Below are 26,156 nucleotides of genomic sequence, written 5' to 3' on the forward strand. Positions count from 1 at the left end.
TTTTTTGTGGATTGTTCTTTTGTTAAAATTGTGGAATTATTCCATTGAATTTTATGGCAATTATCAAATGCATGTTGACAAATGTGTGATTTATGCTATTCTCTGTTTTTTATGTATGATTAGTGTTCTTTGAGTCTTTTGTGTAATGGTCTTGAGGTTTCTCCTATATAAAATTTATTGCATTCGCAAGGAATTTTATAAATTACATTTTTTGTATTTTCAATTATATCATGAGGTTTTGTTACTGAAATTTTACTTCTAATTGTATTTTCAGTTTTGAAGATAGTCCTAATATTAAATTTTTTACTTACTCGTTTAATTTGATCTGAAAGTCCTGGAATAAATGGAATGAAAAGGTTCGTAATAGGTTTATTTTCATTTTGTTTTGTTCGTGGGAATTCAATTTTGTTAAAACATTTTTCAATAAAAGAATTTGGATAATTATTGAAATTTAGAATTTATTTCATAAATTGTTTTTCTTGGGCAAATTAGATTGATTACAAATTTTTGCTCTATCATATAGACTTTTTACGATACCTTTTTTAACCATTATCGGGTGATTTGGGTCGAAATTTAAATATCGGTTAGTATGAGTAGGTTTTCTATATATAGACCAAGGTTTCGAAATTATCTAAGTAATTTAATTAATTAATTTCTAAAGTAGTTAACTGTTAACTTTTTCTGTCGCTTGGCTCTGTCACTGTTGTTTTCAAGCTCAGAAATCTAATATTCGGCCTGAATTGATCTACTTAATACCCGCTTACCACTGAGCTCCAAATTAAAACAGCTCATTCAATTCACTGGATGTAGTTTAGTGAAATTAAACGAAAACAAGTCTTTAGGAAATCCAGCCTGGTGTGCCCTTAAAATACTTTTAAGAGGTAATCCATTGATATACATTTTTTCTGCGATACAATATACGTAAATATATATCTTTTGATAAAAACTCGTAAAGTGAGCAGCGTAGTTTTTCAGTAATTCAAAATTCGCGCTAGAGCTAAACTTTCCAAATGAAACATGGCAAAATTTGTTGAAAATCAACGTTGTGAGTAGGTCTTAAACCAGTTTTCTAGGTATATCGTTCAAATCTTCCACTTAAAAAATACAACAAGCTGTTGGTGAGTTGTTTACTGCAACGACATATGTATATCTGCTCAGAAAGTAAGAGTTTATACAAAAAGTGACAGTGTTCGCAAATGAACAGCTAATTGCTTAAAAATCTTAGTACATTTTAATGGAAACAAGCACTAACACCCAGCCGGGACCCACTTAAGGGTTTCACCCGACGACTTTATTTAATAATTTTATATTCGCTTTTAAATAATAAAAAAAAGTAAAGTAGAAATCTTGACGATTCATCAATATTCAAGTTAATAAAAAGGTTGAAAGATCCGTATCAGAAAAATTTAATGTGGTAATACTTAAGAGAGTGACTTATGAAGCCTCGTAGGTAGATGGTTGTTGTGAATGTAAGTTTGTCAAATTTCTATAGACTAATGAAAAGTTAATTTTAAATTTGTGAGAATTATCATCTTCATGTTCTCCATTGCGGGAAATTAAGCGCAAACAAGCAATTCAGAAAAATGCGATACTAGAGGGTTGAGCCAACTTATGGCTTAACCACGTCGTGATGTTCGGCTATAAAAAGCCCGCAGTTTAATTATTTTTATGTCTTCTAACACAATACGAATATAATTTTTTTGAGCTCACCTTCCCGCTGTGTTAACGAACATATGGACGGACATGATTCTAAACATCAAAAGGCGTTAACCATATTTTTCATTTTATATAGTTTCAACACCTTTTTCTTATTAAAAATAATGACATATCTAGGGGATTTTAATTTGCGGGGTGAAACTAGTAATTATGGCAGATGTTGAAAATATGAGTTTTGTCCACACAAGATGGTAAAATTCAATCAAATTCTTCACATAAACTCACAAATTGGTTTAGCTGGGTATAAAAGAGCAACAATAAGTTGTGACACCGAATTGATAACAAAATACTTGTTTTAAAAATATAGTTGCACGATAATTGAAATAAATCTCTTGCCTCTCTGGTCTCATCTTCAATTAATTCGATGGAAATTTGAATTGAATGAATTGTTTAAATTGACTCGTTGCCCTAATGACACAAGCGATTCATGAACATTTAATTTTATTTACTGAAGAATGGAAGTTGACAATTCTGCTGATTTTGCTGCGTTTTGCTACTACTATTGTTCAAAATCTATTGATTTATAGAAATATTATTGTATTAATGCATATATTCTGATCGAGGTTAAATCCATCAATAGACACGAAAATAATTCGCTCAAAAAAATTCACCAGTGCTGTATATAAACTGTGTTTTTTGTCGGTCTACACTTAATAAATCTCTTTTAAAACTCCACTTGTTTTCATCAAATGACAAATATTGTAGGAGTGCGTTCAGTCAACATTTTCCGCTATGTAATAATAAATGTAAGCGAATTTATGCATATCGCTTGGACATACTGAAATATGGTGAGGCGGGAAAATTTCTCGCATTTTCCAACGCTGGTGGTGAAAATTTGTTACGGGTGGAAAATTTGTGGCGCCTCGGCTTGACTTTATAATTTTGGTAAATTGTGTGACTGATAATGCAACAGCAAATTTGTGGTGTGTGTGAAATAATACACTACTGACATCAGGATTTAAAATACATTATTTGTCATAAGAATAAATACAGCCATATACATAAAAAGATGAAATATTCAATGGTGCCATTTGAAGACGATTTATTAGGAAGTTCTAAGCTCTAGTCTAGGCGTTAATTATAGCTAACCAGTTTCGATGTAATATCCTAGATGGGACCCTATAATTAAGTTTTAAAAGGCTATGAATATATATTATGTGTGTATATAATAAGGCATTAATCAAAAAAACGACTGTTGAATAGACCACTCATTAAAATATTTGAGTTAATAACGCTAAGGACTTCATTATATTAGCGCAAGAAATCCGTTGGATAAATTTAATAGATTTCTATTATGTAACATTTTTGTGCTTTCACGTATAATGTGAAAGTGTTCGGCGAAATAAACATTCGGCACAATGGTTGGGAAAAAAGTATTTCGAAGAGATGCCGTGCCTGCCCTCCATATCTCCAGATTGATAAGGTTCGTAGTTCAAAATGAAAAGCTGCCAGGTATGCATTGAGGGCGTATAATTGAATTTCTCCCTTTGAGGGCAGATTATTTTGCGTGGGACCACATAGGGGTCTCCGTAATGTAATAAAAACGGTTATTGAGATGGAAATTGCAACCGACATGGAAAGTTAAAATCGATTTATTTAACTGAATATATTCATTCATTCAATTCATTGTTTTTTCATTTCATTCATTTTTTTAAGTTATTAAAGTGTTGTTATTTTTATGAAGGAGTCTTTGTCATTGATTATTTTATTATAATTGAATACTGTTTGAATTACATGACATTTTTACAACATTTGCTAAATCACTGGGAAATCCATTTCAAATTCTTTTCTAAGTATAACTGTAATACCCACTAAACATAAACTAGGAGTTTTGTTTTCCAATTTCTATATTTCTCCACTTACACTCAGAACACGTTTAATTCCACTTTACAAAAGTATGTTTGATAAATGTCTTCCAGACATGCATGTCCTTACGTACGATTCTCGAGATAATTCGTCGAGATAATTTAATGCTAGAGTAACGGCTTTTGATTTATTTTGATTTAATGGTTTGCATGGAATTGGATATACTTCCCATAACTGTTTCCATATAAAAAATGCTACACGGTTTTTGAGGTTCTAAATCACTCGCATGAAATTTCTTGACATGTTATTAAGCAATTTGCAGTTGCAATTGCATGTTACTGTCCAATTTTTCTTTGCCGGTTTTAAGCCATTGACATTATATTAAGTAATTTGCAGGTTTATTAAATATTATCGCCTAAATTTATCACAGCAAGTAATTTTTACTCCTTATCAATATTTACATCTTTGTCAGCAGATTATGTTCTTCATTTTGTTCGGTATTCAAATATGTATGTGGCAAATGACATACAATAACGTGAGATGTTCACAAACAATTTTTCGCGGCTTTTGCAGTTAACAGTTAAAGTTTTATTGTAGCATCTACTCGAAGAATTAAGTTTTATTTGTACTATTCATATACCCACTAGACATTTCAGCTGACTTTCACAGTCCTATAAAATATGACCCCAAGAGAGGAAATCCTGTATAATTTATATCATCCGTATAAGAATAGGAAATATCTACCGAACATCAAATCTTCGCATATCTCCCTAGATGGTAAAAGATAGGGTGCCGGGTACGGAGTTCTAGTACAAGAGAGTACAACAGAGTTGGGCAATATATAACTCCGCAAACAGCAGGGTGTTTCCGAGTACTGATACAAGAAATACGAGAGCTGTCCGACGCGTTTTATGAAGATATCTCCGTGTTCAACATTGGTACTGCCGGTTGTAAGCACGGAAGAGTTATGATACAGGATGGCGAAAATTTTTGTTGCGTTGACCTGTATGAGGTTCAAGACGTAACGCAAAATATGGTAGTTTATCAGAGAAAGATTTTATTAAATTAATCATTGCCATTGTTATGTGTGGCTAATTGAAGCAAAGAACGAATGCTGATCGGAATAATTCTTTCGCAATACAACAAAGCGGCAACTTTCCAAATAAATATTGTAAAGTAGTTCAAAAAGTTTGGTTGCTAACAGTGGAACGAGATCCGAAAGTTTTGCCATGCCAGACGCGTATCAGGCGTCCCATCCAGTTTCCATAAGAAGCATTTAAAACCAAGTTTGCAAGGGACAAAGAAAAAAGATATCTAATCGAACTTTGGAAATGGAAAAAACTTTTTCGCACAACTTTAGGATGAAAAATAGTCCGCCAAAGTAAATTGTGTTTGGTATTGTGTTTCTGTTGGACGTTTATTGATGTAAATCTAACTTTGCTGTACATTTCATCAATACTTAGAACCAAGCTGGTGTAGTTTGGCGACCATTTTAATGGTCCATATTTTCTTAACTAATAAATGAAAGCTGTTAAATATACCAAGTTAATTTTAAACAATGTTGTTTTGTTGAAGAATCGCGAGTGACTATGTATGAAGATTTGCTAAGAGGTTTATTTATAAATTAGGTAAAGGATGTATGTATTAATAGTGGAGGATAGGGTGCTTGGGCTTACATGAATTTCAACAAAACACTTAATATTTTCAAGTTAATGGTAATGCAAACAAACGATATTGGAGAAAGAATTTTAAAAAGCATCCGTGAAAATTCTCTGCTAGATTGGTTTGGCTCCCATCAAAACCATAGCTTGCGGTGCCTAGATTCCTATGCGCTTACTGCCAGCAGTTGGACTATTTTAAAAGGAAAGTTTGATCTCCCTTGATATATTCATTTTAAGCCAAACGTTAAACAGCTGTTTTAGAGGGGGTCCAATTACCTTTCGTCTAGACGGACGACAGTCTCTAATACGTTTTCAAAGAACCTCATGTAAAATTCAGCTTCTAAAGACGAACCCGAATTACAAACCCCGCCCGCTCATAAACTGATGGTCTTTGTTTGTGTTGTTCATAAAAATGCGCGATGTATGAAAGCACATATCTTATTGTAATTTTATCGGGGATGATACATTTTAAAATGTGCTGAAAGAGCGCAAAGAATGACGTATGTGACGTTGGCCGCCATGCTGTCGCACCCCTTTTCTTCCCCCCCAGAACGTTGTGTACGCGATCCGCATAGACACATCGTTTCGTTCTCGTCTTATCTCTGTCTGGGGCTCAATAAAAATATACACAGTCAGTTGACTTTTCTACAAGGAATAATTCTTTTGATAAACTATTTTACCAAGTATGGCGCACTTTAATGTATTTTTTTGGTAGCGAGTTGAGTACCTCTTCGCCAAGGGCCCGGTGGTTCACCCTTCATCATCTTCGTTTTCTGGGACTTGATCATAAGCATTATTAATAAAAAGGCGTGTGTTTTATAATCAAAGCAAAGCATCATAAGCAGAATATCAAACAAATTTCCTCGTAAAAAAGCGTAAGTTTATACATACGTTTTTGGAGTAAACAGGAATTTTGCATGTACTTAGCATCTTTCAAAAATACGGAAGCACAAAGTTGAGAATGGTAGGTCAGAAACTCGGAGTGTTTATTTCAGAGTCGCAATTATTTGCAGAATAAAAATGTCTCGTTTTTAGCAGCATTACATTCTCTCGTAAGTCATTTCGTACCTTCTAATAGTAGAAATTGACTGAATCTAGTAAATTATGTTGCATTAAAAGCATTAAATAGGTATAGCAATTATTCACCTACGCGCACAATTACAGGAAATTTGCCACTGTAGCAATCTAGAGCGGAAAACTGGAGTTTTAGGGCGGAAAAGGGAAAAGTACGTGCAGGAAAATTAACTTTTGTATATCTTTGTAGGCCACGTAATACTATTTTTCGTTTGTGATATAGACAAACTTTAATTCAAATTAATTGATAATAATATATTATATTATAATTTATAACCTTATATAGGGTGGTCCTCAACAAACGCCCCAAAATTTACTGACATATTGCTTACTGAAAAATATTGCGTTGCAGACAAATTTGTCTAATCTGAAAGTTAAGAGTTTTCGAGATACAGGGTGTCAAAGTATAAATAAAATTCTTGTTTTTTTAAGCTTAGTTTAGAAAGTGGTTTGTTGAGTTTAAAAAGTGGTTTAAAATAGTTCTTAACGTGCCTAAATAAACACTATTAAATTTTTTGTTTTTTGGTTTCCTTTTTTGAAAATTTGTGCAGAATATTTCTTTTATTCAGAGATCCAATTTGAGTTCTCTGGTGCAAAAATTACTAGAGGTTTTAATGTGAAATATCTCGAACGATGAGAGATCGACTTGAAACAAGTAAATATTAAGTTACTATTAGTTATTAATAATAATATTATTTATATTATTACATAAAAAGTGGTATTTTAAAACCAAAAAAATGTCTGGGATTTTAATTGCTCCAGACTATTGTAGCTGAAGTCCTCTAGAATCTACAAGCTACGCCATAGAAAATTTGAATTTGTCGTTCTGAAAAACTCCCAAACATATTTTTTTATGGAAATAGTTAAACTAGTTAAGAATCTATTAAAAGTAAACGAAAATTTTGTTTATACTTTGACACCCTGTATCTCGGAAACTATTAACTTTCAGATGAGACAAATTTGCCTGAAAATATATTTAGGTAAACAATATGTCAGCGAATTTTGGGACATTCGCTGAGGACCACCCTGTATACAGTGGACATATAGATAAATAATGAAGGAAAAAGACAGCGTAGTAGTCTTTCCAAGAGGTGTCCATGACAACAGCCTTTATTTTCATCCTTTAGACAAATTACCATGAAAATGGCATATTTTTGTTAACTTACATTTCCGGCATGCGTAAGTAGCAATAGAATTGCAAACAGTATTTATTTAACAGTATTTATCGAAAAATGTACCTACTTGATCTATTTCAGTCAAGCTTCAAGCGATTCATTTCCCAACCCTCGCTTAAAAAAATGTTACACTTAAATTAACACAATTAGTAAAGAACTATGTAACACTTCAGCTATAAAAATGATATATTTGAAAAAATCATGTTCCTATGAGATGCTATTTAAAATATCCTGACTTTAAGAAGCGTCATTTCTTGAATCATTTATTTTTTTATTTGAACACTCTCTTGTGAGTTTATTTTTGTATTTTAAATTGACCCCGAATTTTAGGAACTTCTTGCAGATACATGATAAGAGACTATACCGTGAGTCTCAGAAGTAGTGTCTAAATTCAATTAAAATTGAAAAACTGTTTTAGATGATAGAGATGATGAGAGGGAAAATAATAATTCTTGTTGTTCAGTAATTTTAAAATTCTTACCATCGGCCCTATAGATTGCATCAGTTTATGTACCTATTCTATTAAATAGTCAGTACTTTTCAAGCACGTGAATCTACTGATATCCTAACAAGACCTAATAGATTTTTTCAAAAGTTTTTTTTTCTAGAAAGACCATGTTTGATGTCAACCGTACCGTAGTATTGACTTGTTGACTTGTGTTCCCGCATGCAATGATGCGAAAACATCAAAGTCCTCATATTTCAAATACTACTCACACTGAAATGGAGCCGTTTGCTGTCCTCAGTTTTTTGACATATTTTCTCCAAAAGGAGAAGTGGTCGGTAAACAGCGACATACGCGCCAAGCCGGTCGAAAGCAATTAACATTTACCACTACGATTATGCCCAAAAATGAGAGTAGTTACTACTTGTTGCCGATACGTCGCTATGTCGAACACGTGCACGCTTTTTTGCAATCTAGTTGTTCTTACAAGATTTAGAGATTTGGCCGTGCTTCTCTTTCTTCCTTTCATTCATAAGCTCCAATTTCAAGGGCATTATATCCATGATCAAGTGACGAATACACCTAGAGGTTTCAAATTAGGACCTGACAAAACAGTAATAATCACCGAACAGCATTATCACCGTTACGCAGATTTTCTTGCAGATTTTCAATGGGCGCCCTATCGTGAACACATAATAGTTTACCTTGGATTTATTACGTAACAGGTGCCTACCTGTATGACGAGGTCGGTTTTAGTTTAAAAACGGACGTACGAAAAAAAGGTAAACAAAATTGTATTGTCGAAGAATCAATGTGTACCTACTGACTGCCAAAAAGGTAGGCTCCCCATTGGCAAAGTGCTATAAGATAAGTACCATACCGGCTGAAATCTCCTTGAAGATCCAAAGAAATATACCGTTTTTCCGAACCTTCACTATCAATATTTAGTGTCCAACTATAGGGTACAGTGTGAAAACCTCCACCCTCAGTTAAGTGAACTTATTTTATAATTGACTTGTATATTTACAGTCTGTGTCGATGTTGATTTATGAAGCACCAACGAAAGCATATTATTTGTTCAAGAAGAGGCCGCGGACTTGAAAATTAAAACCACTGCAAAATATCAATCTGTAGTGGAACAAAAAATAATTCAAACAAGTTCGCTTTTTAGAGTTATTTGTTTGGATTAGGAGCCGCCATTAATCAAGATGTTTATAAAATTGATGATGGAGACCTTGCAGCATAAATCTTGGAGAGTTCCTGGCGTGCACTGGTTCTGCCCGTTAATCTTTTAAGAAGCGCAATTAATCATGTGTAATTATTTCATTTGCAAGCAACATACTTTTTTGGAAGCAGCTTATTGAATACACATTAATCGGGCATGTTCTCTTTTCAAACGTGTTTGGCTCCGTCCCCTGTTTTATATGAAGGAGGAAGTTGCAGCTAAGTTTTAACAGTGCAACTAGAGTTGAATAATTTTTTGCATTTCGATTGTCATTTGCTTGCATTTTTGGTCTGCCAAAAGGGAGGGTGAGCTTTTTATGAGTTTAGGACAATCTGGTCTAGAAGCCGATACCAAAATGTCACTGAATTATTAAAACGTTAGGGAAACTGAGCATCTGAAAATAAACTTTTATAAAAGCTTTTCAATGTTTAACGGACTTGGCGAGTGTGTATGAAAATTAACGGCCGGGGAGCGTGCACGAAGATAAAGCGTATAATTACCGCGGTGTCGTTTACACTTGTTATTTAACATTAAAAATGTTTTATTTTGTGATCTGCATCTTTTTGGACAATTTCTATTCGAATTTTTTTTGTTAGCAAAAACCGTTTGCTTTAAATATTAGTTTGTTGAAATTTTTAATTATTGAACTGATAAACACTAAATGGAAAAATGATACGTTGGCTCTAAGCGAATAATTTAAGACTATTAAAATTACATTACCAAGAACAGAGTTGGAGTATTTGCTTTTACATCACTAGCAACAGGAATTTTTGCTTCAGTAACTTTGTTAATTCGGAATAATCCTTCAAAGTTAAGACTCAAAATTTTTAATTGTAAAACCCAATTTATACAAAATCAGTTTGCCTAATTATCTGCATTTGATGCTGTTAGAAAAGTGTTGCCAAAGCAGGCTACTGTAGTTTTATTTGTCTAGAAGCTAAGGTACATGTTGAGAAGCTTTGCATGTTTGAAATGCATTAGATGGATTCATATTTTTCAATTGCGAACACTTGTTTTATATTATAACCAGCATTCTTATAGTGACTTTTAAATTCAAAGCTACTTTTTTTAAGTCTCCCAGTAGTACACATTATTGTTAAATTTGAAGACGTGAAAAAGTTTCTGCCGTTCTTGGTATCGTTTTAAAAAATGCTGTTTAAAGTTGTGACGAACAATGTTGCTTAAATAAAAAAAGGTTATGGAATATAATGCATCTTCAACAGGTAATAGATTCAATCACGTTAAGCAGGGTGTTGTTAGACTTATATTAAAATACTAATTGATTCGGACCAGAATCTAAAGACGAAATACTTTAGAAAGTAGTAAAGAAACGTTATTTGACTTATCATCTGGTAAAGTTGATAAAATATTGGTAAAGGGAACTTAGATTTTATTAGATACCCATTAAAATACCGTTTCCATTTCTTAAAATGAAAATATTCTTAAATATGACCATATTCTAACAAACCTAAACAGACACCTTTGAAGTAGCATGCACATTTACCTCGTTACTACGTTTTAAGTTTTCCAGTCTGAAATTAATCCTTTTTAATTCGAAGTTATCGTCAACTTAATCTACGGAAAAGTGCTATACATACATACTTAATTTACTTAGCAAACATCCTCAACGAATTGGACAGCAAAAACGTGATTTCCGTACATACCTCAACCATGTAGTTATGTTATCTAACTACCTAATACAATCGTGTAACTTAACTTCAGACTTTATTAAGTCTTTACCCGAGCAATCTTGATACTGTTCCACGATGCATCTGTGCAGTAGGTAATATTGCACTTAGAAAGCTCATAATGGACATTAAAAGACATTTGCTTTGTTCTAGGGCTTTGGCTAATTGTTGCAGGAACCATTGGGCCGCAGTCTTAATTTAACTCAAATGTCGTTGTAAAGATACGCAAAGAACCCAAATAGTCAGTAAATTCCGTCAACTCGGATCAGAGCTGCAGTGAGAAAGTAATTGGTACAAATGGGTTCGTTTAGGAAGTATCAGCATTCCTTGCATCTTCTAATTTTCCTTAATATTACAGAACAAACTGAAGATTTGTTTTCATAGTGTTTGATTCACATTCCGCCTGTTTTTTTTTTAGGGAGGTGCCTGCTCTCTTATTGATTCGCTTCAATGACACATCCTACCTACAACGGCTACATAATCTAATTAAATTTACGGTTTTGTCACATGTATTCTGGTCTAAGGAAAGTTTTGAACGCAAGTTACGCGTACATATTTCACATCGGAAACCTATGACCCTTTAACTCGGACAGCTTTACCGGGATACGAAACATGCTGCAAAATTAACCGACCGGTTATAACAATTACTCATCCCCGTCCTGCTGATCAGTTAATATTTCATCGACCAGATAATAAATAGCTACTTTGACAAGTACCTTAATGTATCAAATCAGGGCGTAATTGATGAATGCGTGCTAGATGCTAGTAGTTGTTCGTAATACATTTACATTTACACCGAGCACATTCTGCTACCACAAGATATGGATTTTACTGCGACATCAAATTTCATTACAAGCAAACCCTGGAGTTTTGCTAATAAATAAATGGTTTTCTTTGGACCACACGGTAATTAACTAACTATGAGAGCACGGAAAAAAAGCTAGTTGTCTTGTTGCATCAGTGTTTCTTGACATGCCCACCTTTGATTCTTAACTTGAAGGAAAGAAGTAGGTACAGTGATCGGTATCATGCTAATGCAAGCTCGTATCCTCATTAAAGATAAATTTAAATAACATATGCAGGCAGACAGACCAACCTTCCCTATAAAAGCATGTTCCTGTTAGTTTAACGTCGCTCTGGCAGCATATCCGGTATACTGAAGGAAACTCCATCTCTCAACTGCTTAAAAACATATCATTAAGAGAAATAGTACCATCTATATCTAATGACGTATTGGCTTTAAGTTTCAATAGAGATTTAATTCAGTTCTTCTTTGATTCAATAAAGTTTACGGGCTAAATTTTTCATGTTTAATCATTTATATTCAAAATTTCTTGTGGTAGCTTGAAATGTTACAAATAGAAAATGTAACTAAAACGTTAGCGTTGTAAGAGGTGAAGCCCAGTCTCGATATATCTCTAACTAAGTAATAAATGCATGTTAATAAGTGTTCTAAATTTACACTTCCAGGTATCGTAAATCGTTTCTCAAACGGTTGTATTGAGAATGATTCTGGGAACCGCTGTTGAAAGTTTTATTAATTATTTTGGACGGCAATGTTTAATGAAGATTCATTGGTGGAGGCAATTTTGTTTTATATATCATAATTTATCCAGATTGTATTGTTTATATGTTAATCTAATGGTACTACTCACACATCATATATAATTTATCTATAAGGCTTGTTCATAAGAAGTAATTACACTAACAAATTGATTGCAGAATATCAACAGTTGGTGAAAGAATATACGCTGAAAAATTGAAAGATTTTTTTTGTAATCATGCCAGTCTTGGCAGTTATTTAACCATCTGAATCGAATTAAATTTAAATTGAAATTAATATTGTTTAATGAAGTAATTTTTACTACTTAATTTCTTTGGCAATTTTATTTTATATTAGCAATTTTAATAGGTCCAGACGATTTCAAATGGGAAGCTGGAAAGACCAGAAGTTTTTGTTTAATACCTAATAATTTTTGCAGTATAAGGCCATGAATTTTTGGTTGAAAAAAATTCGTAAATTTAGACGTTTGTGCCTCAAGCGAGCTTAAGATAGGCGAGGGCTAGGAAACTTTAAAGATTATTTTTGGAAACCTATTATTTTGGTAGATAATTTTTCCAATTATTCTTACATAAAATGCTATTAGAGAATTATTTTTGTAAACACATTTTAACTTTTTATGTAAGCCGTTCAGAGGAGCATGATTATATTTTACTTACTACAATCTTGGTTTGATAATAGAACTTCGAAATTCAAAAGTTTTATTACTTTTTCGTATTGCATTATTCACAAGATATTGATGTTGATCTTCCTTACACTGGGCTATTCACACAATGCCAAATCATATAAAACCATGTCCAAAGTTTGTATTTGTGTACCGAGACTAAGGGACAATTTAAAAACATTTAATACGATTTAAATTAATGGACTGACAATTCTTAAAAAACTCGAAAATAAGTAGGCTGGCTTCCTGAGCAATCTCGAATTATTCTTGACTCATCTGACTCTTTTGCCTACATCTGCAATAGAAAATTTCTTGCGTTCAAAACCATTCTGATACCAGGCTTGACAATGAATCTGTTTGGGTCAAATTGGAAAGCTTTCTATGCTATTTCCATTACTTATTTTTTAAAAGATGTTGTGCACAAATCATATTGAAGTGGACATTTCTCAATCGACACCAAATTATTAATCCGTTGAATTGAAATATCGCCATCAGCAAACGCATAGTTGCGAAACAAAGATCGAATATTTTTCCAGAAACAACTCAAGCTCAATGCAAAGCAACATATACACAAGTGCTTAATGGGACGACAAATTTCATACAGCAGCGTATTAAACGTCCGAATAAATATCGTTTCTGAGATACGGGCTAAGTGAAGCGGTTCGAGAAGAATGGGACTTAGATACATTTTAAAAGTCTGATTTATTGTGACATGTATCGTTTGCCTTGTAAACAGCAAATAAAATTTATTCGTCTTGGAGAAGCGCATTTTGGAGTTTTGGACATTTTCAAAGATGGTTTCCTTCGATGTGCAAATAAACCCGTTTTAATGTCACAAATCAATTATCTGCTGAATGGTTTTACTCAATTAGAAGTTGATGTTTTGTTCGTTTCATTTTACTTTTGCCACTAGGAAAGCTTCATGTTAGTAACCCTACATGCTGGAGCAACAAAAATTGCAAAGAAACTTAACCATGTAACCAGAGACGAAAGACATGTAAAAACCTAAGCTTTCTACCTGGTGATAAGTCAAACGTCAAGTTGTTTGGATGGAAAGACTCCGGGAATTCTTTATCTATATGGTGAGCGTCGACACGTCTGAAACGTGGGTGTAACCCGACTGAAATTTTGTCAGAGAAAAATTGGTAGGCGTTACTCAAACATCCGACCGAACACAAAATGGTCCTGTTAGAAGCAAGTCACTTTTTTTCTGTAATCTAATATTCCTTATCTCATTGACGTATACGAATGGCACTGGAATGTTCAAAATTAAAATAATAAATTTGTTCGAACAATCTTTTTGAATAAATAGTTTAAGCAGCCGAAAACGTGCATGCAGTCCCATCACGTGAACTCACAGGCCAAAAGCAGGATGTTCTGTGCTTTCAGGCGATGTTTTAGAAATCAATCTCCTGATTGAGTTTGGTTATTAATTTTTTTTTGCATTCAACCTGGCGAGAAAAACTTTAAGCATTTAGGAAGAATGTCTAAATTTGATATAGGTATTGCATGTTAGAAAACGCTCCAAGTAAAGAATTTTAAGAATAAGTTATTTTTTTGTTAATTTGGAACTTAATACATACCAATAGTGATTATTGATTTTGTCTCTGTAAACTTAAAAAATGAATTCGGATACATACCTAAAAAGTTTTTTTTACAAACTGCTTGTTGGGTATTTTGTCTCAAAAATGTTTGTCATTAAAAAAGACAGTATTTCATCACGACCTTTATTACAGATTGATAAATAGTGCTCTTGTTTCGCAATAAGAACGAATTATAACAAGCAGTTTGTAAAAAAATGAATCCGCTTCAACAATATAGAACTTATCTACCTAAAGTTTGTAAAATTAAAGTCTAATTAAAAAATATATTTAAAAAGAGTATATACCTATAGATAAAATATAATTGCTGGATAGAGATATAAACTGTGCTGCATTTACCGCAATATTTTTCTAGAGTTGATCGTCTTAAAATCTACACCCTTGTACTTGCACCCTAACCTGCTACTGCTATTTTTTGTGCCACTTACAGGTTAAAAATCGTGCATCGCCTCCCGATTGGGAAAACGTTAACTAATCGTCATTTACACCATCTTATCTCTTAAAATAGCTGACATCGACCGCTGTTTTACTTCCAAAACATGTGAATAAAATAATGTTTACGCCTGTTGCATACATGGAGTTTTTATTAAAAAACTAAGCAAATTTGTCTGTAATAAATATGTTTTCATAGGTTAAAAAATGTTTTTGCCATACAAAAGCAATATCCCATAGTTCACCATACATGCGCTATTTGATGCGGAAATAGAAATGTTTTATATTATCGGTCGGATTTGAATTTGTCCTGGTTCCACACAAACTTTTGCAATAAATCAGAGCATAAATCAGCCAGCAACTAAACAAAAACGTGCAAAACGGTTTGGAAAAATCTTTCTGTTTACTACTAGTATAATGTTGTGTATGGCTTTTGCATACATTTACAAAGCAATTGCTGCTTGATCAGATGCTATCAAGTTGCAGTAAACTTTTAGTTCAATCTGATAAATCGCAGCCAAAGAGAAATAGTTAGATTTGATCAATTTGAGCATTTGAGAGGGAGACACTTTTATGTAATATGAGCCAGGTTTTTTCTGGGGGCATTACTGGTAAATTGGGCGATGCGAATTCCAAACGCGTATATCTAAAAAGACAAAACCGTCATAAAAATATTTCCTATAAATTTTAAAAGATTTATAAACGAAAATCTAAACCTCGGATTTGGTGTTTTCCAGAACGAACTCCGTGGGAAGAATATAACTTGCCAGATAAGTGTATTTTATACTTGTAGGGTTTTGCATCAATATGGCTTAGACAATATTGGAGATAAAGCTATTACGCTACCAGTTATATATGCGTCTGACAGTGAGAATTAAGCAGCAACAAAGATTGTTAGTTTACGTCTAGAATTCTAAAATAAATAAAACATGCCCCGATCTTTTTAGCTTTGTTAATTAATTTTTCTGTTCATTTCAGATCTACTGAATTCGAGCCAATGACTTGCCAGATATCCTATTTGAAACTGCCGCTTGTCGCCACAAAAAGCAGAAACGCAAATACGTAATAACTTCGGAAAACAACAAGTAAAACTGTGAAAAAGTGTATACTATTTAGGTTATAAATACTCTGGTAAACGTAATAAATAGTGTATAAATCTACATATTTATAATCTACATTGTAAGTTTACTATACCGAAAGGATATTTTTGAACACATTTTTCTATTCGCAAAACAGTTGGAAAATTCCTGTCTCCTTACTTGGTGCAATCTTCTACATAGTAGGGATACTCGACTGAAAATCGTAGTCTTTTCTCCTAATTCCTTAAGATTTGAGAAGGGCAAAACAGCAATATAGGTGATTTAAATTTTCAATTCAATGTGCTCGTTGTAGCTGGTTTCAGTAAAACCAAATTACGATGACCAAGATGAGATTAGAAGTTTTTAATGCGCCGCAGTTTTTGCCACAATAGTTTATTTTCAGTTGCTCGATTGCCCTTTCAATTCTTGTCCTTTGAAACTTAGTACATGCAACTATTTAACTTAAAAAATTAAAAATATCCCATTTTAAATACGTTCCTAAATACAGACAAGTAATTGCCATGCTTTGTATAAAGCATTAGATTTTATGAGATTTTGCTTTTATGAAAAAATTAGTTCCGATTAACCAAACCTCAGGAGGTTTTAGTGCAGGTGTACAGGTATTAATTGTTAATTATTGTCACTAATATTTTACATACTTAACTGAGTCATGTCATAAACTCGCTTAACTTCATTATCATTGCCAAAAAAATACATACATCATAAAAAATATTTTGTAGGGCAATCGAGTTTTAGACAAATCTGAGAATAAGATTTTGCTCAAACCTAAAGGAAAACTGTCACACCCAATTATAATATTGAGACTGCATGGAATTTAGTTCTTGACTGATATTCTCTGATTCATTAAAATATAGTGTTCATTGACTACTTACGGTTATGGTTAATGAAGAGGAAGAAAAAAGAAATAGCGATAAAATATTCCAATGGCAGTTGATGTTGCTCTTCTCTTCTTATCACCTTGAGGAGGAGCTAACAATACAACATTTTGATTAGGAGTATCTTCGATGTAAACAATTGTAGGATTTAGGGTTTAAAGCATCGATTCACAAACGGCCAAACCGGGACTAATGGAAGTAGAAGCAATTTTTCGCTCACTAGGTAAAATTCTATTCATTTATATTTTGTGAAAAGGCACGCCACATATGTGCAATATACGTTATAATCATCTTTTAAAGGATATGACTCTATGTAATATTCTTAGCGTACCACTAAATAGAATAGTAGTAAAAGTTGTACTATAATTAGATTCATGTTTTGATTTGTTACTGGTAGCATATTCCAATCTAAGCATGTAAGAGAGCACTCATTCATTCTTAAACAAAGTAATTTATTATTATTTTATTTAGGGTTAAATTTGGATTGAGTTATTTATACAATTTTGTCAGTTAAATACAAATTTAGCAAATTGCTCTTGGAAAAACGAGATTATTTTAATCGATATATATTACTTAAAATCCTAAATGTTATATGAATTAGTAAAAATTGATTTTCGTTTAATTGATATGCAGTTTGGCACAAAAATTGGAATTAAACTTATAATTGTCTATAACTAATATGTAAGTGTTTAAATTATAAAAATCTTGCCACAGTTCTAGCTTTGAAAAGTGTCATTTTTGTAAATGAAACTGTAAATAGAATTACCATTATAAGAAAACCTCTTGGTATGAATTTAAAAGGCACGTTGTGCGTAAAGAATGTACCTAAATTTTTGAGCTTAATTTTAAATAAATTACTTGGGAAAGGTCGATTTGTAGTATGCGGTTCTAAACGGTGTACATTGACAATATTTCCTAAGAGACTTGGTTGGGTGTATTATCTAATCGAACTTTTCAGCAAGTGTAGTATTATTTTATACCTTTTAGTTTAAAGTTTTAAATAATTTGCTACTTATTGTTAATAACGAGAGTACAACAGTTGTATACGTTAATATTGTACTATAAACTAAGGTAAAATAAGTTGGATGAACGGGGAAAATTAAACAGATCTTTGTTTTTTAGTGTATTTTGACCCCGATTGTCTTCGTAGTTAAAAGGTGACGTTTCTTAAACTGTGCAATCAAATGTGCGACATGCAAAAAATATTTATTGTCATTCCTAAAAGGGAAAAATTCTCTTAGATGTTTCGATTTTACCTCACATTCTCAACGCAAAATTATGTTATTACGTTTATGGTTATGGATGAAATTACATTTAAAAGTATGTAGATTGAAAACCTGTTTTTAGAAAATATATATTCCATGGGAATTTAGAATACTTATATACGATATACGTAAAGAAAAAAACTTGTAAATATGCTGTAAAATTAATAATAGACTAAGGATAAAATGTATACTGTTTATCTAGATATTATATTATTTGTTTTTGGTTTTGTTTTGTTGCTTATTTGTTGCTCAATTTCTTTATTTTTCATCTCTATGTAATATATGCTCTCTGTCTCTATCTGTCGTCTGTGTGTGACTGTAATTTATTTTAATAAAAGTCATGTTCTAAAATCGCAGTGTTTCTTTACGCTTTTGGCTCTGTCGTTATGCTCAAGTCTGTTTATATGGGTGAAGTCCAATCATGTTGCCGATGTTTCAAATATTTTTTATGTTCCGAATATCCATTTGAAAATGATCTAAATAGATACCTACTTAAAAAATAATTGTTTTTGCAACGTAACACATTCGTATCTTGATTTTGAATTTTAAGTAATTAAATGCTATGTGCTTTTTACGTCTTTAATAACTCTTTGGTTAAATGCAAAATTTTGAGGGTTCATGTGTAATATACGACAAAATGTTACTGTAACGGATAATTTGAAAATCAAATTATTTCCGTTAACATCCGTTTGAAAATACACTTCGGAATTTCACAAGGTAAAGCAATATAAATTCTTTATAAAAAATATAGCTGGTTTATCACCAAATAACCCTTCTTAAGTTGAAATTTATTGGCGAAAATATTTTCTCTATCTCAAAAAAATTAATTCGACCGGAAAAAATATGGCCTCTTATTGGGCAAAACTTGAACGAAATTGTATAATAGATTAGGGCAGCTAAGGCCATGTATCACAGGTCTATTCAATTCCACTGTCCGTGGAAAAGAGAAATGCGCACCTTAATTCTCCCTTGGACAAAACCGAATGGATTCCAGGCCAGCTAAGGTTAACTGGCAAAAGTCCTGGGACTTGTATTAGTGGCAAGGCTTACGTATAGATGTTCAATACACTTATAGAAATAATTATTCTCTTCTGTACTGGGTTCAGGGATCATAATTAATTCGCTTCTACTCATATCCGAGAATGTGCAGTTGAAAATAAACGGTTCTCTGTCTCTTTAAAAACTACTGCATAAATTGCTAGCTAGCACGGGAACGTTTCACTCTTATATTTATTAAATCTGTTTTAGCGGTGAATTAAGCAATCGCAGGAATAACACCCGGCAGAAATTATTGCTATTATTAAAAGACACTTTTCCATAAACTCTTTCCCGTATTGTTTCTAATTTACGTTCCACTCGAACAAACCATAAGGAGCTTATTCCCGACCTTTGCACAACTTAAACATTCAATAAAAAACAGACTTACTAGCAAACGATTTCTAGTGTAATCAATACACCAAACTTGCACGATAAAATTATAATTTAAGACAAAACTGCGTCCAGACAATACAATAACGATTAATCCAGGAAAATACTGGTAACTTTTACAATGTTGTGGTAGGAAATATGTTCTAGTCTGGGTAGAGAATATAGTCCCATCGCGGAAAATAAAAAGGACGGTAAATGGCAACGATAGAGGATGACGTGGAGCCGCTAGAAACGGAACAGAGTTTACTTCATTGGTATGCATTGAGGATTTATACAGGCATGAAGCCAAAAGCATTCATCAAGGTGGATTTAACTGAAACTCTGATTCATTGCTGCTCTAATATATGCTGCGCTTCGGCATGCGCCACGCTGAAAATTATTATTTGGGTAATCAAGATGATTGCCACTCGACTATGATTATCTGAAATAGCGCTTTAAGGACTGAAGTTAATTGAATTCTCACAAAAGGATAGTGTAAATGCCTATGTGAAGCTGTTTTGCTAGGAAATCATGCTGATTTCTGGAAACGTATTAAATGAGCAAATCAGGATTATCATTATCAGGCAAATTAGCCTAGAGATTCCATGTGGAATAAAAAATGAATCCAAACAAATACGTGTAAAAGAACAGGCGTGAACAACATATGAATATTAATTGAGTCAATTCCCGACTTATTAAGGGTTTTGAAAATACATTATATAAATTAATCGCACGTACTACCTAAGTTAGTACATTCAGTTAATAAATCTATAGTCAAAAAATCAAAGCAAACGTTTAAAAGATTTATTCTATAAGCATGGATTAATTGAAAAGTAAAATCTAATCTGCATTTTGTCTGAACAGCACGAAAACCCTAAAGTCTGAAAAATAGCGAATACCCAAATTAATGAAGTATACATTTTGCATCAGATTTATTTTCGCGGGATTTGTTGAGTGAGGCATTAGACAGGGTCACTGGAAATGAATATAAAATCCAATGCCGCTGCAGATAATCACTTCTCAAGAACCACTTGTTCAATCATTGCCTAATCGGATCTACTGAAAATCCAATTTGAAAGAATTTAATTGATATCATCCTTACTTTATTCCTACTTTTAAAATAAGATTAAAATACACTTTTGGTTCGCTTTAGCAATTGAGAAAAACATTATTTTATTCACATTCCTATCCAGGCTGCTTTGTATGATAATCGTGCAAACGCTATAAAGCATAGACTGCTTATGAAATTCTCGGCGAGTTTCTCAGAGACTAATACGTTCTGTTTCTCATCCTGTTTTCTTAGGCTGTGTTTGTTGCACCAAAAAGAATTATTGGTCCATGGGGAAATTTTCCGCCTCCTAAATATATCTTATTTTTAATATGCTTTTTACAAGACCCATATAAATTAATGGTAACATAGTGGAAACGTAATTTCCCAACCTGGTTCGATAAATTCTTCAGAAACCGAGACGCTATGCTCAGCTCCTTTCAGTGTCGTAGGAAGATTAAATATCAAAAGTCGAATTTGGGAGCTATCCCCAATTTAGCATTTTAGTATACGGAAATTTAATGTTTTAATTTTTGGTTTTTTATATTGATTTAAACATTCATATCTGCATTAAGGGCTTTGTTACATCGCATTGTTAACACGGCACCGAATTGAACGGCAAGAGATTACAAAAAATTGTTATTAAACTCGGGCTAGGTTTGTTATTTAAATATTAAGATGCATAAACCGATTAGAAACCCAGAACCACGCAAATCCATCAATAACTGGTGAACGCAATTGTTTCATTTCCTTTAACTAATAGAAAGAAAGTAAAGTAGGTATGTTTAATGCGTTATATTGACTAAAATATTTTGCGACATCAACGAACGTTCAATTATTAAATCAGTGATATCCGGTGTATTGAAAATGAGTAGCACAGTTCATATTTTTGAACCTCAGAATACAGCCAAAGTTGAATCACCGAGAGGGAAATCTGCGAAAGAAAATCTATTCAGCAGACAAGGTACATAAGTTACTGTTTTTAAATTTTAAAATTTAAGATTATTAATTTTTTTAAAGATTTTTTAGATTACTGTCAGATTTGAAGATGGAAAAGCAATATTTTTTAACCTATCGATGCAGAAAACTGTTTTAAAAGTTTAGAACTTCAGTTCCGAAAACAAATCTTTAGCAAATTAAAAAATTCAAATATAAATTTTATAATAGTTCCAAAATATTCTGTTTTTATGAAAATTGTGATGCATAAGTCAACCTTTGCTGTAATAAAGCAAATTTTCAAATAAAAACCCCACCCGAACTATTGTGAAATCGAAACCAAATTTTATTAGCATATTTTTACATTTACACAGTTGATTCTGCAGTTTTAACTGTTTGATTACAAAACCACCAAAAAATTGATTGTCGATTATAGTCTTAATCTATTAAATACTCTGAAACATTGATTTTTTCCTTCTACTAAACAATTTTTTTCAAGTTGCATTTTGCTATGTTGAAGCTACACCACTGAGCCACCTATAAGATGCTGTCCTAGCTTAGCTTAGTTAATATTCCGCAAACGATTCAGCTCGCCATCATTTCCTCGCTGAAGTTTTCCGCCTGCAAAATTTTCCTGCTGATATAAGTCTTACTTTATCAAGCACGCGTCCCGTTATATCAAAAAGATCACTATCATTTTTGCAGATCGTGGTTTTTGCCACGTTTTATAGCGGCTTATAATAAAATAGTTACTGCAAAAAAACTGAATGAAACAGAATTTTAAGACTCACGATATTAACTCACATTCCCTTTATAACGATGCACCACTAATGAGGGATCGGCTGACGTACTATTAAGATAGTGAAAAAGTCTTAGTGATAGTGAGATTTGCGTGATCATCTACTTTTTAGAAGCAGGGTCCCACATAGGCTTAAAACGTAGGAATACATTTAAAGGAAACTTGCCGTTGAAACATTTTCGAGTGCCAGAGATTTCTACTAGTTGGAAAGAAATAAAAAAATATTCAAGTTGAAGCAGATAGGTATAGTTATATAATATATTATTCACTGTTAATAAGCACTTTTGAGCACCGCTCCAACCAAATTTATAAACTCGCTCGAAAACGTCTTACTAACTTAAACGTCTTTAATTTGCAAAACTTGACCGCATTTTTTTTATGGCAATTTTTCCCGGCCTTTTTAGAAACTTTCACTTTCCTCGGGCAATCATCCACTTTCTCAATTTATAAAATATGAAAAAATATTTATTATCAAGTATGCTTAATTAAATTTCATTAATTTTTTTCATATAACTTATAGTCTCTTGAACATCACCAGCGTGAAGGAAAAATTCAGCAATACTAAATACAATACTCCTAAATTTTATATAATTTTTGTCGTGCCACACCAATTCTGAAGCGCGAAGAAACCAAATAACACAATAAAAAATATAACCTACTAATTAACTAGAAACACGACGATAGTAAATCATTTAAATGATATGTGGAATATTATATACCAATAGGCTACAATCCAAGCAAATTTGTTATTAGAACTTAGCTAGTTGTGGCTTTGAGGCTTCGAAATTCATCACTATTCTTTCAATTTGACCCTTATTGACTTGAATAAAGTTAATTTGGAGTGATTTTTGAGAACGTCTTATATTTCTTGCTTATTGAAATTCATTTTCTTAGATATCTAGTGCGATTAGCAATAAGTAATTGAAATCCAAAGGAACTTTTTGTACAATCGTACATAGTTGTAACAGTCATGGAGTTACTTATACATAAATAAAGCTAGATAATAGTACGCTTTGAAGATCTGGTAGCTCAATTAGTAAAAAAATATGTTAATTTAGATCTGCTTGTTCCCACATATTCAAATTTCGTCCATAATTTATGAAACTTCGTGTAAGTTTCGTGCGTTCAAACCTGGATGCTATTTTGTTCTCCAGGAACGTTGCTGTGACCACTACACGAAAAGTTTTATCAATTTACAAATATTTCGCAGAAACAAAATAATTATTTTTACCTAGTTATCATTCCAGCATTGACGTTTATATATAAACCTTGACAATGAATGTCCGGTATTATTTCTTTACTATTTTACGCAACCGTAGGTAAGCTTTATGGATTCCAAGAAAAATTAACCTTGGCAGTTGCGTAAGTACCGAGAAGTAATTTTTCCATCTTAATGTCTCTATTTCTTCCACCAAGCGTGTTTTTGCGGCGGGTCGGTTCTGTTCGGAGTTAAAAAGTTGTTAAAGCAAGATTTTTATGGGAACACATTTTCCTTTCGCGGTCGCCGACCGTGTGCAGGAATTTCTATAAAATACTTCAGTTTCAGTGTCTTCTAATTGGGTCTTAGGCGATATTGTGCTGTGCATAAGTAATAGGTCTTAATGAGGGATTGGCAAAAAATAGGAAAGGCGATTTTACTAATACGGAAAATGACATTAAGGTTATTTTAATAGTTGCTTCGGTTCCAACTGTAAAGGTTTAATGCGGTTGTAAACTGCGTGTGTCTGCAGTTAATACCACACACATGACGGAATCAATTAAAAAAACTGTTTAAGCGAACGTCGAACATTAAATACGTGTGATTGTTTTCAAATAGAAAAAATCGCATCCTTGGTTTATTTGTTAAAAGCACCTTCCTGGAATATACAGTAAGCGGCAAACACAAGCTACAAAATGTCAAGCAGATGGAACATCCATGAAGATGATGCGACTGTAATGTTAAATAAATATTAGGATTTCAATTGTCTTTTTTCAGGAACACATAAGGCAAGTTCTCACATACATTTTGAATTACAAAAATACGTCGATTTCAATCTCTAAAAAGGAATCAAAGTAAATCAGCTGTAAGCTAATCTGCATATGTTGGTTTGAACGATAAATTTGGAACATAGAAGTGGGAAATGAGTGTCTACTGTGCTGAAAGATATAAACTGAAGCATTATTAGCGTATTTTTTTTCGGTTATTGCGTGGGTTTGCAGACAAATTAGTGCTTGAGATTAATGTTCAACAAGGTGGCAAATGAATGAATGCAAAACTGGTGGAAGTTCTACATGCTCTTAGTTGGACAAAAAAAAGTGGTTGTCGTTTTAATTTAAATACCACAGGCGTTTGATATTTACGTTGTATTTCGAAAAAGGTTTTTTATTTTCGGTCATTTCGTTTATTTGAGGGAGTGGTCTTAAAAAATCACCTTGTTGGTATTGCAGTGATAATTTTTTCTTCTCAACCTATTAGCAACACCTAATGCTCATGTTGAAGCTAAGACTTCGCAGTCTTCTTCAGAAGAAAAAGTCAATATACCGGGTTCCATGAATGATCTAAATATCTGTCATTGTGAAAATATTCCACAATTACAGATTTTGGATGCAATTCTGATTTGCGTAATTTTTTATGCAATTCTATTTATCGAATTTTCGTCTTAAATTGTTTGGGCTAACATCAGATCATGAGCGTGAAAATCGGATCAAAAGCAGAAAAGCTAGTGCTGCAAAAGCAAACACTTTTTGCGACCACCCTGTAAATAGAAGAGGTGGTCCAAAACCTCAAAATGGGTTTGAGATTCTTAGTTTATCTTTAAAGTTTTGGTGTTGCGTGTTGTTTTGGATGCAAAACACATTTTTGTTGTCCACCTAGGAACTTGCCGAACTTTCATAAATTTATCTAAGGTGTTCTACCAAGACATTGACGAACAAAAAAACATGGGGCTGGATAACACTTCAAACAGAAACCGAATCGATCGCTTTAAACAATTATAATTTATCCAGTTCCAAAGTTAGGGCAATTTTGTTTATTAATATAATTTATATAATACGGAACAGAGCGAACACTCGGCATGTTAAAATATATGACTTATGCGAACGTTTTGGCTGAGATAAAGTTTGCTTTCACTAACTGCAAACCAAACTAATTCGGATAGTAATGTTTTGTCATCGTCATATATTATGTTTCTTTTTTCTTATATTATTATATACATTATTAATTATGCTTTTACTCTTTAATTAGATTAGTACTTCCACTCTATAATTAAGAGCTGTTTTACAGAAACATTTTACAGTTTATCCACCTATTTCATCGATTAGTTAAATTCTTGGTAGAACTACATCAATTACTGCTGGCCATAAACAGTAAATCAAAATAATATTTTCAAACAACTTATAAAGAACTAATGATAAATTGTTCTAGACCGGCCTATGAGCATTCCAACCGCCAACTAATAAGGTTCATATTCAAAGCTTGAACGGATGACACAACCGCAAAAAAACAATAATAAAACAACAAATAGTTCCACAGAGCTCTGTGAAAATGTAAAAATAAGCCAGCAATAAAAAAAACCGCTCCAATTTTAGTTTTCAGAGTTTCTTTCAGTTCTGTTATAAATCTCCCCTTCATCTGCAATCTATACTCTGTTTCAAGGATAACTGCTAAAAGCATCTCTCCTGAGCAGGTTGTTCCTCATT

General features: G+C 32.7%; 1 protein-coding gene across 1 annotated transcript in view; it reads left to right on the forward strand.

The window, feature by feature from the left end:
• LOC109538215 (homeotic protein ultrabithorax) overlaps positions 1-18,639 on the forward strand; it is a 178,424-nt gene extending 159,785 nt beyond the window's left edge. The window contains exon 5 of the transcript XR_007281770.1: positions 16,027-18,639. The gene's annotated coding sequence lies outside the window, so the exon portion shown is untranslated. The remainder of the gene's footprint in view (positions 1-16,026) is intronic.
• Positions 18,640-26,156: the final 7,517 nt, after the last annotated feature.

This window comes from Dendroctonus ponderosae, unplaced genomic scaffold, assembly GCF_020466585.1.
Source record: "Dendroctonus ponderosae isolate FM_Combo_2020 unplaced genomic scaffold, Dpon_F_20191213v2 Dpon_F_20191213_1, whole genome shotgun sequence".
Lineage (NCBI taxonomy): Eukaryota > Metazoa > Arthropoda > Insecta > Coleoptera > Curculionidae > Dendroctonus > Dendroctonus ponderosae.